General features: G+C 49.0%; 1 long non-coding RNA gene across 1 annotated transcript; it reads left to right on the top strand.

Annotated features, from left to right (window-relative positions):
• LOC123636560 lies at positions 1–14,097 on the top strand. Its single transcript, XR_006734610.1, has 4 exons — positions 1–216; positions 800–1,635; positions 3,618–3,712; positions 14,011–14,097. It is a non-coding gene; the product is annotated as an uncharacterized LOC123636560 (long non-coding RNA).
• Positions 14,098–18,569: the final 4,472 nt, after the last annotated feature.

Genomic DNA, 18,569 nt, shown 5'->3' on the forward strand with positions numbered 1-18,569 from the left:
CCTTCCTGTTAAGGAAGACTGATCTCCCCAGAGGTCACCTGAGCCCAGGAGCTCCCTCAGAGTCAAGAGATATTTTGAGAGACGATGGCAGAACCTAGAGATGTTTCCCTGGAGAAGAGAAAGCAGCTGGGAGCAGGACGGGGGTCTCGAGGGATTTCAAGGGCTGTCGAGTTAACTGGCAGGGGAGTTCTGAAGCCAACGTTAGCTGCAGCCACGGTGAGTGGGAAGCAGGATTTCCACTCGGGCATCGTTGTGGACACTGCGGTTTGTCTGGGGGCTGCGTCGCTGAGTGGAGGGGGTTGGCACCAGGAAGGGGAAAGATGACCAGGAAGCCACACGCAGGGCAGGCGGGGAGCAGGCGTGTCTGGGGCAGCTCCCACATTTGGGAGCAGGTGAGGTGCCTAACTGGGCCGGATGAGGAAGACCAGTTGAGAGAGTTCGGGGAGTCTGACACGGTTAAGAGAAAGCCAGGAGCAGAGGGAGATGTTATTCAGTAAGAATGCTGCACGGATAATGTGTGGAAAGTGAAGTTAGACTTTTCCTTGTGGCCTCCGTATTTAACTAGGATCAAAAGCAAAGACATGACTGACAATTCAAGCAGAGGGAAGACAGGCAGAAGTGAGTTTCTTATCACGGGAAATGCTCAAAGGCCGCAGAACCTGCCAGGGACACAGAAGTGGGGGAGGGTTGGCCTGGGCGGCTCCACAGGACGTTTGCTAGTGAGAGTCCGGCCTCATCTGTCTACCTGCTGGGGTGTGACTGTTGTGTGTGACGAGTCTGTAGAAGTCTAACCACACAGGCGTCCCAAGGACAGCGAGCGGATACAGACAGGCACCTGCTTGCAGAGGGCTGAACCGCCGCCCTGCGAGCTTCCCAGACACCTCTTCCCAGACGTCGGCAAGCGAGAAACAGCCTGTCTGCTGGAGAGAGGGACTTGCCTTGAGCCTGCACCCACATGCCCGGACAATGCGCCCTCTCCCTGCAGGCCCTGGGGGCCGAGTAGTGGTGAGAAGCACCTTGCAGCACCTGGGGTCCTCCCCTGAGGTGTCACGGCCCGTGCACGCTAATGGCACATGTGGGCGTCTAACTCCCTCACCTCCACCAGAGACAGGAAAGCAGCGGGCCACACGGTTGCATGCCTGGGCCCCAGACACTCTTCCCTGTCCCTGCCTGTGAGCCCTGCACATCTTCCCTGCCTCCCTTTTGCTGTGTCCCCGTGGAGAGGAGCCTGCATGACTCCTCAGCGTTTCTGGCCCTTTGCGGTGGGGGGTCTCACAGCCCCTGAGGCAATAGCAGCCTGAGGACCAGTCTTTACCCAGAGTCGCTGTCTGTTCAGGTAGGTCTGAGGGCTCTCGTGGGCTCTCAGTCATTTGGCATCTGCAGCTCCCAGGAATGTTTGGTGCTGAGATGGGCACCAGGGCTGCGTGTGTCACAGGCCTCTGCTGGAGCACCTCCCCCACAAGGCACAAGGACCCCAAAGAACAGAGGGTGTCACTAAGGAGTGCAGACGAGCAGCCGGCAGCGTGGAGAGTGCGTGGTGCGTGGTGCTCCACTGTGGATGGGCCGTGTTGAGAAGGTGCCGCCCAGAGCTATGCATGCGGAAGGGCACCAAGGCAGCAGTCGTTCTGGGACAAGGTCAGAGACCAGGAAATCAGCTGAGAGTCATCAGCACCCAAATGCTAATAGAGGCAGCGAGAAACTCTGAGGGCCCAGCCTGGGCCTGATGGACCCACTGTTATGGTCTGAGACGCGAGAAATGACCACCCAAAGTCTGAATTGAGCCAAATCAGGAGTCTGTATTAGCTAGACAGCGACTACCCTCTGCACTGCCCAAAGGCGGCACAGAAAGCAGCAGAGACCTTTGAAACAGAAAGTTTTTATATTGTAAGTTTGTGGGTGGACAATTGCTAAGATAGAGCAAGCACGTGTACAAAAAGCATTGAATAAGCATTATATCATTGCCTTATCTTTGCTGTAACAGGATCTGGGCAGTTTGGGCTCTGGGCCCTATCTTATTCACGCAAAACATGACTGTCGTAATAGCTTCATGCAAAACGTGGGGGCTGTCATCATTTTACGCAGAACACGGGTGTTTAGTCACTTAGGAATTTCTGTGTTGGGGGTAGCAAGCAGGAGCAAGCAGGTTTACAGAAGCAGAATGGCAGATTACTGATTTTTTGGCGCAAAACTCAGACTGTAACATTCCCCACTGGTTTTTAGGAGGAATCAAATCGTTGATTCTTTGGTATTAACATCACAGACACGTTGATAGTGGGTTTGGAGGACCATAAGTTTGACAGCTTGAAATCTTTAACATAAGAAATGAGGCTGTTTATGATGCAGGGGCCAAGGAGCAGTGTCCGCAGAATGGGAATAACTGGTTTTGTTATGGCTGACAAAAGTGTTGTCGTCCACGGGGATTAGGGATGCTAGAGACGACAAGTGCTTTTAAAATTTACCCCCCCTTTTCTGGTGTTTATAGTACTGTCAAATATATTAATGTATACTGTTAAAAATGATTTCACAAGCTATCTGCACCACCCTGCCCTTCGCATAAATGTTTTAAGCAACTAAGGTGCTTAGCTTATGTCTAAGGATTTATCTTTTAAGTACGGAGTGGAATTTTGTGTTTGAAGGGCAGTCTTTCCTCCCAGCCCGAGACGAGGGGGAAGAGGCCCCTCAGAGTTATGTCTTCAGAGGCAGCAGAGGGGCGGGGGGCTTGGACAGGCTCCAGCCCAGCCTGTGCTGAGGCTCTCCGGGCCTGCCTAATTATGACACTGTCATTTATTGTCTCTGTAATCACCTAAGTGTAGTTTACAGGCTGATGGGGGGGTGTGTCATCTGCTGGATTAAAACATAACTAGGAGGAACCAGAGTCGTCTCTGGAAAGTCTTATCTTTAGTGGGTCCTCGGTGGGTCGGGCGATCCATTTCTCGGGGATTTGATCTGGGGTCGCCTTCTTGACCCGCGTCTGGTGGATCCAGTGGCACTTTCGGGCAACCTTCATGGCTGTTGGCGTGGTGAGGATCACTGGCAGGGGTCCAGCCCACCCGGCCTCTAAGCTGCAGGCTGGAGTTTTCTCATCCAGACGAGGTCTCCAGGCTGTCCCTGAAATAGAGCTTTCTCGGGAGTGGGGTTGGAGGGCTCAACATGATTTTACGTAGGGTTATGCTTTTAACATTCGGAGTGTATCTGGTTTTTAGTAGGGCAAAGGGAAGGAGGCTTATCCAGTCTGCGCCAGTCTCTAGTTTTAATTTGTTTAATGGTTTTTTAAGTTTTATTTATCCTTTTTATCTGTCCTGAACTCTGAGGTCTATAAGCACCGTGTAATTTAATAATTGAGTTGTTTGGGCGATGAACGCCGGGCCATTGTCGGACCCCAGTGCAAGTGGGTCCCCACTAGCTTTTTTGCAACTACCTGTGTTGTCTCTGACTTCATAGGAAAAGCTTCTGCCCATCCAGAGAAGGTGTCAATGAATATAAGCAAGCAGTGATATCTGTATTTGTCTAGTTTTACTTTTGTAAAGTCCACTTTCCATTGTTCCCCCAGGGCTTGTCCCCTTGACCTGCTGCCGGGGGGAGGATTAGTCCTTTTACCTGAATTCACTTGTGCACAGGCGAGACGTCTCGTTGTTCCCTGCTGGGCCATCTGATGTAGCCGAGGAATGTAGTAGTCCCTCTGGAGAAGTTCGGTCAACTTGGTGCTGCCGAGGTGGGTGCTCTGATGTATTTCCTTGATTAGGTCTCGTCCTAGGTGTTTAGGTACTAAGACCCTATGGTCCAGGAGGATTTTCCAACCTCCTGAATCAGTTTTAACTTCAGGGCTTTTCGTAATTTAACTTTTTCTTTGGTGCAGTTTGGGGAGTTTGGCAGGAGCCATTCTGGCAGAACAGCGAGAGTTAGGAGAGTCCCCACTGGTTTTTGCGTGACTTTTCTGGCTGTCACGTCACTGAAAGCATTGCCTCGTCACTGGGGAGTCAGTCCTCGCTCTTGGTAAAGTGCCCCATGTACATGTGCCGTTGTAAAGGCTCTCCCCTGTCTTGGGGTCTGGGTCAGGGCTGAGTTCAGCCTTCTGGGCTGAGGTTCCATGTCCGAGAGCCTGTGCCCAGATCACCCAGCCTGCAGTTACGACAGCCGCCCCTGCATACCTGACTCCTTCTGAGACGTAGCTGCTCCCATCTGTGTATAATTCGTCATCGGGGTCTAGCCACCGGCAGTCAGTGAGGTCAGCTCTCAGGTTGGGAAGAGACTCGAGCATTTTGAGACAGTCATGGAGTGGCTCCGACGGCTCATCATCCGGGAGCAGGGTGGCAGGGTTGAGGGAGGCTGTCTTTAGGAACCGGATTCTGGGGGGCCTAGCAACAGCACCTGATATTCGGTTATGCGGGAGTTTGAAAGCCACCTCCCGGTGGGGGGACTCTTTAGCAAGGCCTCCACCGAATGGGGGGGCAATTATACACAAGTCCTGCCCCAAAATGACCTTGGAGGCTTCTTTTGTCAAGACGGCTGTCGTGGCAATGGCCCACAAGCAGCCTGGCCAGCCAGATGCTACAGGCTCCAGCCTTTTAGACAGGTATGCAACCAATCTGTTCCAGGGTCCTAGTTTCTAAGTTAGGACCCCTTTAGCCATCCGTCGGTTTTCAGCAACATGTAACTGGAAAGGCTTGGTCAAATCGGAGCAGGCCAGTGCAGGGGCACTCACAAGTGCCTGGCTGAGGCCCTTGAAGGCTTTAGCCTCATTTTCAGTCCAGGTCAGAGCGTCCCTCTGTCCCCCTATGCTAGCATACAGGGGTTTGTTATCTCAGCTAACTCGGGGACCCAGAGTCTGCAGTACCCCACTGCCCCCGGGAACTCTCATACTTGTCTCTTAGTTGGGGCTGTGGGATCTTCAGGATAGTTTTAATTCTACTGGTGGGGAGGGTTTGTTTGCCTTTCTTTAGTTCAGGCCCAGACAGCAACCTACCTGCGGTATAAAGCTGGGCCTTTTCAGCTGGAACACGGTTGCCCAACTGGGCTAATTCCGTTAGCAGGTCCTCAGTAGCCCTTTTATATGTGGCTTTACCCTTGGTGGCTCCAGTGTCTTTCAGAAACTCTACAGGTTTGTCCCCCACACTCAGAGTTACCTTGGGCTCCTGGGGGTTTACCAGAATGGAGCCCTGGCCCCGTCAGTCTGTGTCCTCCATGAGGACCGGCACAGGCTTAGCCACCTCCTGCTTTTGGTGGGGACATTCGTTTCTCCAGTGACCGTGTTCTTTGCAGTAGGCACACTGGTCACGGCGTAGGCTGGTCTTCCTCCTTCTAGCATCCCCCTCTGGTCTTTTGGGCCTCTCGCCTTTTTCAGTTTTATATTTTTCTTGTTTTACCATAGCGGATATGAGAATTTTAGCCAACTTTTAGACTGGGCAGTCCCAGGATCCTCTCTGTTGTTAAAAATCTTCTGGGTAATTTCTGTTAACTCAGATAGCAATTTTTCCTCAAATCCTTCTAATTTCTGCAGCTTTCTGCCAATATCAGGGGCTGACTGAGTGGCAAAGGCAATATTAATGGCACGTCTATTCTCTGGTGCCTCTGGGCGTTCTAGGAACACTGCCGGGGACTCGTTAGGTCCCTGTATGGACAGATTAGTTGGCTTTTTAGCCACTGTCCGTATGCCTCCTGGCAGAGTCTGGCGATACCAATGGAGAGCCTCCTTACCTCGTTCCTCATTTGGGTCCCAGTCTGGGCTCATGGTGGGGAAGGCAAACACAGGTTGCCCATCAGGACCAGGAATTGTCTATGGATGACAAAACTCTTAGAATAGCCCTGGGTAGAGATACAGTTGGCAAAGTTGGTTCATGTTATGGCAGAACAACATAACACAGTAACCATAATTATTATTGATAATATATGTTCTAAATTGTAAAATATTGATGTATCTTCGTATATATTAATAACATTTATACAAATATAATCCCAAGAAAGTTAACACCATTTCCCATTTGACAATGTTTCTTGTATAGTTTTAACGTATCAAATAAACCTAATATGTCTTTCTTAGACTTTCAGTGGCCTTCATATTTTTTAAAAAGCTAGTTTGAGGTCAAAAAGACTGGAATTTGGATTTTGGAAAGTTTGTCAGATGTCAGAGGCTTAAATTTCCTTTCATGGACTTTATCCCAACTTGCACAGACCAGCTAGAACACACTTAAAACTTTGTTTTGCTTTAACTTTCTGTTTTGCTTTAACTTTCATTTTAGAACAAAAGTTTACCATACAGGATTCTTTCTTATACAATGTTATTCTCTTCTCTGTTTAACTTTTCTTACCAAAAATATGTTTATATACTCATAGCCTTTTTACATCTTTTTCTCTTACTTTACTGGTTACTTCCTATCTTGTTTTTCTTTTCTTTTTAAATTTATATTTTGAATCAACCTTTAAATAACCTCTGAATTAGACAAAATTCAACATCTAAGCGGACCACATTTGACACAAGACTGGGACTGGTCCATACTGGCCACAAAAGAACTACTTTTTGTGAGGCACAAGGACAAAGACAGACAGCACAAGGAGACAGACCAGAACACACAAACACAATTGGCCAATATCACTCGAAAGAACTCCACAAAGACAAAGACAGACAATATCATTCTCAACAGCGCTGCACCTGGCGGGCAGAGGGATGGGTTGGGCAGCCCTGGGGTCAGCCTTATTGTTACTTTAGACAGCAACTAGATTTCATACATTTTAGTCGCACAATTTCACATTCATAACTAATTAAGACATAATCCAAGAGAGGCACCGAAGCCCCAGTAGGACCAAAAACCCAAAAGTGCCGATGGTGACATATTAGACTGGCTCTGTACTAACCACCCAGAAGCCAGAATATCAGGAAACCAGAACCAGAATTTCTGCCCAGTGGCCCCGGTCTCACCCCTCTCGGGTGCCTCCCACTCTTTGGAAAAAGAAAACCAGAAATTTCAACCACCTAGAAAGATCTGAAGACCACACACAGAGAAAGGCACTGACAGAGGGAGAGAGGCAGAGGGAGAGGGAGAGGGAGGCCCAGTTCTAGCACCCCGGACGGCCTCAGGAGAAAGACAGACAGGAAACTGATAATCACGGGTCCCAATGATAAGCGCGCACAGTTCTTTAAAGTTCGAAACTATTAACCTAGGACCCAGATGACAGGTGAAACCAAAATGGAAATCGAAGCCGAGAGAAATGAAAGTAGTAATCTGAAAGAAAGTATTAGGAATCTAACCAGGACGCGCAAGTTCCAGGTGATGCCTCGTGTCCCAGGACTCACCCGAGGAAAAGGGAAACAGAGCTGGATTCGAGAATCTGACCAGGACTCGGGAAAAGGGAAACAGAGTCAGATCCTGACAGTAAGTTCCAGGTGACATCTCACCTCTTGGAACCCACCTGAGGAGTGAAGCTGCGTCCAGCCAGTCTCCTGAGGTGCCAGACAACTCCGGAGCCAGAAACAGACCAGAAAAGAACTCACCGATCAACAGAACCAGAGACTCATACAGAAGAATTTGCAGTTTTGAAGGTGCTGGGGGCCGGTGCGTTGTCAAGCCTCTGCCCGGGGCTGAGGAACTCCACCCAGAGGCCTTCCCTGGGCAGGACACTCGACTCTGCACCTGGTCCAGGCACCAGTGGTCGCCAGGTGCCCTATCTTAGGGCAGGATCTCGCTGGGGCCTCCAAATGTTATGGTCTGAGACGCGAGAAATGACCACCCAAAGTCTGAATTGAGCCAAATCAGGAGTCTGTATTAGCCGGCCAGCGACTACTCTCTGCACTGCCCAAAGGCGGCACAGAAAGCAGCAGTGAGCCTTTGAAACAAAGTTTTTATATTGTAAGTTTGTGGGTGGACAGTTACTAAGACAGAGCAAGCACGTGTACAGAAAGCCTTGAATAAGCATTATATCATTTTCTTACCTTTGGGGTAACAGGATCTGGGCAGTTTGGGCTCTGGGCCATATCTTGTTCATGCAAAACATGACTGTCGTAATAGCTTCATGCAAAACGTGGGGGCTGTCATCATTTTACACAGAACATGGGTGTTTAGTCACTTAGGAATTTCTGTGTTGGGGGTAGCAAGCAGGAGCAAGCAGGTTTACAGAAGCAGAATGGCAGATTGCTGATTTTTCAGTGCGAAACTCAGACTGTAACACCAGATCCCATTTCACCCCAGTGTGATGCTGAGGTGTGGAGCCTGTGGCCCCAGGTGACAGGAGAGGATTTAGGCCCAGCAACAACCCCCAGCTTCAAGTCACCTCTGGAATTTGAACCAGATGGGTCTCCCTCCACAGCCCCGGCTATTTGGATTGAACCACAGGGCCATGGGTGGAGGAGGAAGAGCCGTATACCACGCCCACGCCCACCCGACACACTCAACAGGCTGTACCTGCCTTTGTTCTGAGGACTCACTCCCACTTGCTCGAGGATTAACACCTGACTCTCCTTTGTGTGACTTCAGGTGCACCCTGGGATGCTTTCTAGGGATTAAATCAGTATTTTGGTAAGAACCTTTCAAAAATAATTTACATTATTTTTGTCAATTAAGGATTCTCCTTACATCTATAATTTAAAAAAAGACAAAGATGGTCATGACACAAGCATTCAAAATCTATGGGATCCAGAAAAAACAGTGTTAAGAGGAAAGTTCATAGCCTTAAATGCTTATAGCAAAAAAACAGAAAGATTACAAATTAAAAACCTAATGTCACACCTCAAGGAACTAGAAAAAGAACAAACCAAACCCAAAGCCAGCAAGAGAAAAGAAATATCAGAGCTCAGAGCAGAAGTAAATAAAATGGAAATAAAAAAAATACAAAGGATTAACAAAACAAGTTGATTCTTTGAAAAGATAAACAAAATCGACAGATGTCATGTTAGATTAACTAGAATTAGAAAAGACCAAAATAAGCTCAGTCAGAAAAGAAAAAGGAAACATTACAACTGATACCACAGAAATACAAAAGACCATCTGTGCACACTACGAAAATCTCTACACACGCAAACTAGAAAATGTAGAAGAAATGGATAAATTCCTGGAAACACACAACCTCTCAGGCCTAAATCAGGCAGAAATAGAATTTCTGAACAGACCAATAACAAGTAATGAGATTGAACTGTAATAAAAACTCTTCCAAGGAAAAAAAAAACAGCCCCAGATCCAACAGATTGACAGCCAAATTCTAAAAAGAAGAATTGGGACTTATCCTACAGAAATTGTTTCATAACGTGGAGAAAGAGAATTCGCCCTAACTCATTCTATGAAGCCAGTATCATTCCAATACCAAAGCCAGGAAAGGATACTACAACCACCACCAAAAACTAAAGAAGACTATCCCTTAAGAACATAGATGCAAAAAGCCTCAACAAAATACTAGCAAACCAAATTCAACACCACATCAAAAAGATAATCTACCATGATCACGTGGGGTTCTCCCCAGGGGTGAAAGTGTGGTTCAATATACACAAATCAATAAACATGATTCACCACATAAACAGAATTAAAAACAAAAACTATATGATCATCTCAATAGATGCAGAAAAAGCATTTGGTAAAATCCAGAACACTTCATGATAAAAACCCTCAACAAACTAGGTATAGAAGGAACATACCTCAAAATAATAAAAGTCACATAAACAAACCCACAGCCAACATCATACTGACTTGGGAAAAGCTGAAAGAATTCCCCCAAAGAACTGGAACAAGACAAGGATGCCCACTGTCACCACTTTTATTCAGTATGATACTGGAAGTCCTCACCAGAGCAATCAGACAAGAGAAAGAAAGAAAGGGCATCCAAACTGAGAGAGAGGAGGTCAAAATATCCCTGTTTGCTGATCATATGATCTAGAAAACCTTAAAGACTCCTCCAAAAGACTCCTAGAATTGATAAATAAATTCAGTAAAGTTTCAGGTTACAAAATTAATATATAGAAATGCTCTTGATTTGTTTATACTATAGTAACAGTCAAGCTGAGAGTCAAATCAAGAACTCAATACCATTTACAATAGCTACAAAGAAAATAAAATACCTAGGAATATATTTAACTAACGAGGTGAAAGATCTCTGCAAGGAGAACTACAAAACAGTGATGAAGGAAACCAGAGATGACACAAATAAATGGAAAACATCCCATCCTCATGGATTGGAAAACTCAACATTGTTAAAATGTCCATACTTCCCAAGTGATTTATAAATTCAGCATGATTCCCATCAAAATTCCAATGTCATTTCCCACAGATCTAGAAAATATAATCCTAAACTTCATATGGAACCAAAATACCCCAAATGGCCAAGGCAATCCTAACTAAGCAAAAAGAACAAATCTGGAGGCATCCCATTATCTGACTTCAAATTATACTACACGGTTATAGCAACCAAAACAGCAGGGTACTGGCATAAAGGTAGACATATAGACCAATGGAACAGAACAGAGAACCCAGAAATAAAACCACATAGCTATGCCCAAGTGATCTTCAACAAAGCAGACAAAAACATACACTGCAGGAAGGAAGCCCTATTCAATAAATGATACTGGGAAAACTGGATAGCCACATGCCGAAGAATGAAACTGGGTCACTGTCTCTCACTATGTATAAAAACTAACTCAAGATGGATTAAAGACTTAAATATAAGACCTGAAGCAATAACAATTCTGGAAGAAAATGTAGGAAAAACTCTTCTAGACATTGGCCTAAGAAAGTAATTTATGAGTAAGACTTCCAAAGCCAATACAGCAATAACAAAAATAAACAAATGGGACTTAAACTAAAATGTTTCTGCACAGCAAAGGAAATAATCGACAGAGTAAATAGACAACCTACAGAATAGTAGAAAATATTCACAAACTACACATCTGACAAAGGGCTAATATACAGAATCTTTAAGGAACTCAAATAAATCAGTGAGAAACATACAAATATCCCCATCAAAAAGTGGGCAAAAGACATGAACAGACTCTTCTCAAAAGAAGATAGACAAATGGCCAACAAACTTATTAAAATATGCTCAACATCACTAATCATCAGGGAAATGCGAATTAAAACCGCAATGAGGTATCACCTTACCCCTGTCAGAATGACAATTAATAAAAAGTCAAACAAAGATAGATGCTGGTGCAGAGGTGGCATCTGGGGACACTGGCACACTGTTGGTGGAAATGTGAACTTGCACAACCTCTATGGAAACACACGGAGATTCCTCAAAGGACTGAAAGTAGCACTCCCATTGGTCCCAGCAATCCCACTGCTGGGGATCCACCCAAGGGAAAGGAGTCATTTTATAAAGAGACACTTGTACCTGAATGTTCATCACAGCACAATTCACAGTAGCAAAGATACGAAACCAACCTAAGTGCCCATCAATTCAGACAGGTGTCCTCTGTGTTGTAAACTGTTAAAATTATTTTCCTATGCAGGGAGTCATGCGACTTTTGCAGAAATATATTAAATCACAGTTGACTTGTCTAAAGTGTGGAATGAAAGTGAGTTGTTAGTGTTGCCACCAAGGTGCCCCGTGGCAGCCTGTGCCTCTTTGAACCCACCTTCTTTCCATCCCCGGTCACGACGTCGTGGTCTCGCTGATCCAGTGGCTAAAAAGGAAAACTCATCTCCTTTAAGAAAACAGAGGTTGAACCAATAAAGTTGTGTATAAGTGCACACATAAGAGTACAAATACATTTACATATTATCATGTAGCGATACCAACGATGTGGGACAGTCCTTAACACATGATCTCACTCATATATTATTATCTTTCCTAAAGTGCATTGCTGCATAATAATTGCAACCAGAATTGGGTTGCTTTTTATATATAATTTATTTTTTCAAAGTTTCTGCAGCATATCCTAATGGTATTTTTTTTTTGGTTAAAGTAAGAATTCAAAATAAACATTTTGATCCCTTTGCTGCTTGAAAAATATTAAATTAACACGTGATGACAATTCCTGCAGTCCAGCTATTCAACCTGGTGGCGTCTCTGCGTTTTGCTATGAAGTTGTGCTTCCACAGCCGTTTGATCGTTTCATCGCATTGATCCCTTAGTAACGACAAGCGATACGGAAATGCAAAGAGACGATGCCCTGTCAGGCACAATGGGGGCTCCACGACTCCAGATATACGCTTTTAGCTTTCACGTGTTTAAAGAAACAAGTCTGTACATTACTTGTGGGAAATAAAAATTGAAAATTTCAACAAATGCAAAGAATAATTCCTTATAACTTGGTAAACAACAAAAATGTGCTGAAATTGGCCACCAGGAAGCTAAAGGTGCCCGCAGTGCTGCACAGCCAGCAACATGCCAGTGGGGACATGTTTTAAAGCAATATTTAAACTCAAACATGTAACATGCCAAAGACACAGAGTGTTAATTCCAAACCCCAGTGGTCCACCATGAGGCCAAGACCTCACTCTTGTTAGTGATCGAGGGAAAAGAGCATTGACTCCCCCTGTGATACCATTTACACTGACTGAATGAAAAGCACAGCAACAATACTAAAAACAGTGATAATTCAGTGATGCTGAGGTGGTGGAATGGGTGTGTTCGCAAGTGCTGGTGGCACCAAAATGACAGGGACGCTTGCGAGAAGAGAGGTGAGCTGTGTATGTTGTCTGTGTTCTGTGACCCCCTCTGTGCTGGGAGGGCTCTGAGACCAGGTGCCTGCAGGAGAAGGTGCTGTGTGCACAGTCCAGGGTTGGAGCCAACGCAGGAGAAGGTGCTGTGTGCACAGTCCAGGGTTGGAGCCAACGCAGGAGAAGGTGCTATGTGCACAGTCCAGGGTTGGAGCCAACGCAGGAGAAGGTGCTGTGTGTGTGCACAGTCCAGGGTTGTATACAATGCAGGAGAAGGTGCTGTGTGCACAGTCCAGGGTTGGATCCAACGCAGGAGAAGGTGCTATGTGCACAGTCCAGGGTTGGATCCAATGCAGGAGAAGGTGCTGTGTGCACAGTCCAGGGTTGGATCCAACGCAGGAGAAGGTGCTGTGTGCACAGTCCAGGGTTGGATCCAATGCAGGAGAAGGTGCTGTGTGCACAGTCCAGGGTTGGATCCAATGCAGGAGAAGGTGCTGTGTGCACAGTCCAGGGTTGGATCCAATGCAGGAGAAGGTGCTGTGTGCACAGTCCAGGGTTGGATCCAACACAGGAGAAGGTGCTGTGTGCACAGTCCAGGGTTGGAGCCAACTCAGGAGAAGGTGCTGTGTGTGTGTACAGTCCAGGGTTGTATCCAATGCAGGAGAAGGTGCTGTGTGCACAGTCCAGGGTTGGATCCAACGCAGGAGAAGGTGCTATGTGCACAGTCCAGGGTTGGATCCAATGCAGGAGAAGGTGCTGTGTGCACAGTCCAGGGTTGGATCCAGCGGCTCACAGAGGGAAACCAAGCAGGGTCCGACAGCAGAGCACAGACCCACTAGGGTGGTCTCCTCCTGGACACGGCACTCCTGCAGGTGCAGAGCCCGGTGACCCCGGGTCAGCAGGAGCACACGGTGGTACGTGTGTGGTGACCACATGTCAATACCATGACACATGGTGTGAACACGGAAAGGGCAGTGATGGGTGAATTCAAGGGATTCTGAGTAGTGGGCTTGTGTTTTATTATTTAATTTTCCCTCAGTCATTGTGATTTAAGAAATACGTGATTTCTTTAACAACTAACTGTGTGATCAAATAATCGGAGGGAGGCGAGGTCAGGGCCCCGCGCTTACTCGCTGCGGTGGGTGTTCCTGGTCCTTACACCGCACTCCATGGCCCCGTCCTGACAGTACCGACACTGGCTCCGATGACAGTCACGTGCCACACTGTGAATAGGCTTGCCCAGGTCACACGTTGTGGCTGACAGGCGTGGGGACCCTGGGGGAAGAGGACTCATCGCCGGCACAAGACCCGGAAGAAGGTGTCGCTGGTGTTTCGGCGCCAGCTTCCAATCGCAGTCGCAACGACAACGTGCTTGGTGGCCCCTGTGGGCTCTTCTGGGTGTGGATGGTTATGACAAGGTGCCTTCTGTCCACAGGACACGTTCTGACTCCAAGTCCGCACGGCCAGTCATGGAGAGAGGCAGCAAAGTAACCTCCCGAACGGGACCAGGTCAGGAAGCGGGGGTTTCGCAGCGCGGTGTCGGGGCCCAGGACGTGGAGCAGGTGGGTTTGCCTCTGACCTGTCGGGGGTTTAGGATGTGCCGGGTTCTTCCAGCCACACCCAGGGGTCGTCAAGCAGCACTTGGGTTAGCGCCACGCAGCCTCCGCTCCGCACTCTGTGTCCTGCAAAGTCCCCGCTCAGTTCTGCACCTTCCCCTGGGTTTTCTCTCGAACAAAATTGTACTTATAACAAGAATAATTTTTCAGGATTTGTGCCTACTTTATAAAAAGTGTAGACAAAGCAGAATCAGTAAACCAGAGGGGGAAGAGTGAAAGTGCCCTTCGCTTCTGCAAACGCCTTCAGAGCTAAGGGGTGTTTGCCTCGTCCTGACCTGAGAGTTGGCTGGAAGATGCCAGGAGATTAGTTAGAAGCTGAAACAAAATACTGACTTTTAAAATTTGCTTTTCTAAATTAAATAATTATAATCAGTGTGGAAAAAAATCAGTCTAAATTTACCTTATACCATTTTTACTTTGTATGCCAGACCCCCAAGCGATGGCATCTTAAAAAGTCACCTGTGTAAGTTTAACTTTTGAGCTTAAGGAAGCGGAGAGCAGGTGGCGGCTTCTGGGTGGGACATTGGTCAGAGGACACAGAGTGTTGGTTAGACAGAAGTTTATGTGTTTGAGATCGATTGCATGGTTTGGTGACCATAGTTAGAAATAATAATAATATATCTAACGTATCGTATGTTTCAAAATTGCTAAAAGAATAGACTTTATATTTTAGATTTTAAATGAACTCACTACAAAAAAAGTGTGTGAGGTGATATATTAATTAGTTTGATATAGTCATTCTGCAATATAAACTTGCATTAAAACATCACATTTTGTAGTGTAAATATATGCAATTATTATTTGTCAATTAAACATAAACATTTAAATGTGAAACGTCACGTATACACGAGGGCCCTCGTGGGGTGGATCCGACACGATCCACCCACCTTCAGACGTTCAGCTCTGAGCAGACCCCGTCCTCGGAGGCGGGTGGAGCCCCCTGACACTGCTGAGAGCAGGTTGTCTACGCACCTGCTGCCCAAGTGTGGAACCAAAGATACCCCAACCTGGAGGTGAGGCTCTTTGCAAATGTCAGTGCACAAATGACAGCTCCTCCAACCACAGGGAGGGCAGGGCTTGCACCACCCACCTGATCGGGCTGCTGGACATGCGAGGGCCAGAGCCAGCTGTCTTGCTCATCCGTGTGCTCACCACGACTTCTCTCCTGCAGGGCCCTGGGGCTGGATCCCAAATCCTTCTCTGCGAGTAGGAAGCTTTGCCCCGTCGGGAAACGCGGCTTTCACAAGCGGATCCTCAGCTGCCTCCTGCGAGCAGGTGGTGCACCGTGGAGTCGGCAACGTCCTGGGCGGGGTGTGAGAAGGAAGGTGGGCTGTCTCCTCAGGGGTCGTTTGTGCAGGTCGCTCCTGTCTCCGGCGTCATCGTGCGTGAAGTGTGTGCCGCACAGAAGCCGCCAGAAGCCGCACACTGTTAGTGTCTGTGCTGAGCTTTCGCGTGGGCAGGTGAGGGCAGGTGGGGGCCGGGACCCTCGCGCTGGCCGACAGCCCAGCTGGGACGCGCTGGCTGCACGTGGACTCCGGCAAGGCAGCTTCGTGTTCCAGAGATCGCCAGCGAGACTGTTTCCCAAGCGAAGACGAATCTGGCGTTGTGCTCTGGTTTCCGTGAGGCACAGACGTGGGCGCGGCAGCCGGACGCGTGTCTGGCCCTTTGCTGTAAACGTGGCCTGATTCCTTCCCTCGGGGCTTTGCCATAAACATGTACTTACATATTACACATGTCTGTAAGCCCTGGAAACGTTATTTTTGCCATAATCGTGTCTGGGTTTTGGTGGCCCCGACTCTGCTCCAGTTTCCACTGTGCCTCTTCGCCAACCGCCCTGTCCCGCCCGGCTGTGGGTTTCCCGTGTGCTCGGGACTCATCTCTTCCTCCTCCTCCTCCTGGGAGGGGTGGGGGCTTCCTGCTTGGCCGGTGGGGGAGGGTTGTGATTCTGGGGGAAAGGCCAGAGCCTGAAGGACTGAAAACGTGACTGGTGCCGACACCCAGGGCTTTGCTGACAAAACGAGACCCAGAACCGAGGCCGTGTGCACCCAGCACGGCACACGGCGCTGGTTTAGCTCCGCCATCTCTCCTCTCCCCTCGGGGAACACAGCCCCGTCACCCCTGGGGGCCGCCCCTTCCCGACTCAACTCGGGCTGTCTGGGGAGCTGCAATTCGCTGCCACCCTATAGAGCAGCCACCACCGTCACCCTAGTCCCACACGAGAGGGGACTGAGTCCCAGAGAGGCGCCACCCTCACCAAGGTGCCCAGGAGCTCCCGGCCTTCCTCAGCCTCACCCCAAACACTAAACCTTCTTTCTGCACAGAAACCAAAGGCAGCCTGTCCCCCTGGAATTCTGACTCCCTGAGAGTGTGGGGCAGCGAGTCACCCGGGCCGGAGCCGCACCACCGGGCTGCGCTCCGTCCGCACTGACGGCCGACAACGGCAGGGGGACCTGCGAACGCTCTGCCTTCGGACCTTTGTTATGTAGCTGTAGCATCACATCGAGAAAGCAGGTGTTAGTTTTTGTAACCAAAAACTACTGGGCTGTTTCCCCAGGTGCTGGGCCGTCCTATCCTGTGTGTCCAGAACTCACATTACTGTTAACATAAAACCCTCTACTGATGTAACGATCCAGCCAATATTGGAGAAACCCTGGCAGCTCCCGCCAGTCCCCTGCCTCTCGGCCCTGTGGGACATGACCGGCTGCTGAGGGGAGCTGCCGGGACGCCCGGCGGGGGCGAGGGATGGAGGGAGGAACATGCACCGCACGGCTCCTCGCGGCAGCTTTGGGCAAGTTCTGTGGGAAACAGGGTTGGAACAACAGTGACTGGGAATAGCTCAACTTCCCCTCTCTGAGCCTCCTCCTGGCGTCAGCAGCCAGGAGACAGTCCCGGGCTTCGCTCCCTCTGCCCCGAGGATCTTGGTTTCTTATGTGTCTGATTCCTGGTCATCTGGTGCCCCGGGGCAGTGTCACTGAATGTCACCAGCCAGAATGAGCAGTCCCATCTTAGGTGTCGCCTTGACTGCATTAGGGATACCTGCATTTCTGGGTCTGGCTGTGAGGGTGTCTCTGGAGGGGGCTGGTGTGGGAGCCCATGGATGTACGAGTGGGGAAGACCCGTCCTCAGCGAGGGTGAGCACCGGCCCCTCACCTGGGTGCCCGGACGGAACAGAAAGGATCTGTCTCTCTCCCTCTCCTGGAGCTGGGACCCCCTTCTTCTCCAGGCCTCTGGACTCCAGGACTTGCACCAGGCCCCCGGGTTCTAGGCCTTTGGCCCTGGCCGAGTTATGCTATCAGCTTCCCCGGTCTGCAACAGGCAGATGGCCCCTCCAGGGACTTGTCAGGCTCCATAATCCCAGGAGCCAGTTATCCTAATAAACCCCCTCTCATCCATCCCCCTATCTCTCCCTGTCTCTCTCTGCCTGTCCTATCGGCGCTGTCTCTGGAGGACCCTGACTTGTGCACGTACGGTAAGGGCCCCAGAATAACCGAGGATTCATGACTCACCTCCCGACAGGGTCCAACTGGGCTGACGTGCGGATGGATCTGTCCTGACATGTGCCCCGTCTCCTCGGTGCTGCGACCCTAACACTCCGTGGAATCGGACTGTTTGGGATATTCCTTACTTACTGCTGTCATGGTCCTAGTGGATCCCCTGCCAGGATAGGTCCTAGTTTTGCCAAGCATCGATCAGTGTAGAAATCTAAACTGGACGAGTGTTGCACTGTCTGGGCGTGAGGGGAGTGGACCAACTTCCGCCCCAGGCCTCTCTGCGTCTGCCGCGCCGTCCGGACACTTCCCTGGTGGCTTTTGGGCCATTCGTAGGGTCCGCCGTGCAGAGCGGCAGCGGTTTGTCCTGCTGTTGGGCTGGTTGGCAGCATGTGACGTTAGCACTGGATACCACGTTCAATCACTGTGTGCAGCCCTTTTTTATAGGGGAATAGTTGAGTTCCAGGCCTGAGAGAGTTTCTGAGAGTCACATACGGATTTAAAGTTCAAGAAGAGATGAAAACATCGTTCACAGCCAGCACCTAGCGCGACCACACTGGCCCCACTGTGGAAGTGACTGCCCGCCGTCCCTGCCCCAAACCGAACTGTTCCAAAATTGTGTTTGCTCTTCACACGGCTGCTTCTTCCTTATTAAAACTTCTGCTATTCCTTAACAGCTCCGGCCAAATCAACCAGAACCACAGCTCCTCTCGGTCTTACACTATCTGTCCTTTGTGGATGTTACACACCTGGGAACACCTTGACCTAGAGTCACCTGGGAGCTCGGGTTCTGAGTGTGCAGAGCCCTGCCCCCACCCCTACCCCACCCTGACCTTACCCCACCCCCAACCCTACCCCACCCCGACCTTACCCCACCCCCAACCCTACCC

Source organism: Lemur catta, chromosome 4 (genome assembly GCF_020740605.2).
Source record: "Lemur catta isolate mLemCat1 chromosome 4, mLemCat1.pri, whole genome shotgun sequence".
NCBI lineage: Eukaryota > Metazoa > Chordata > Mammalia > Primates > Lemuridae > Lemur > Lemur catta.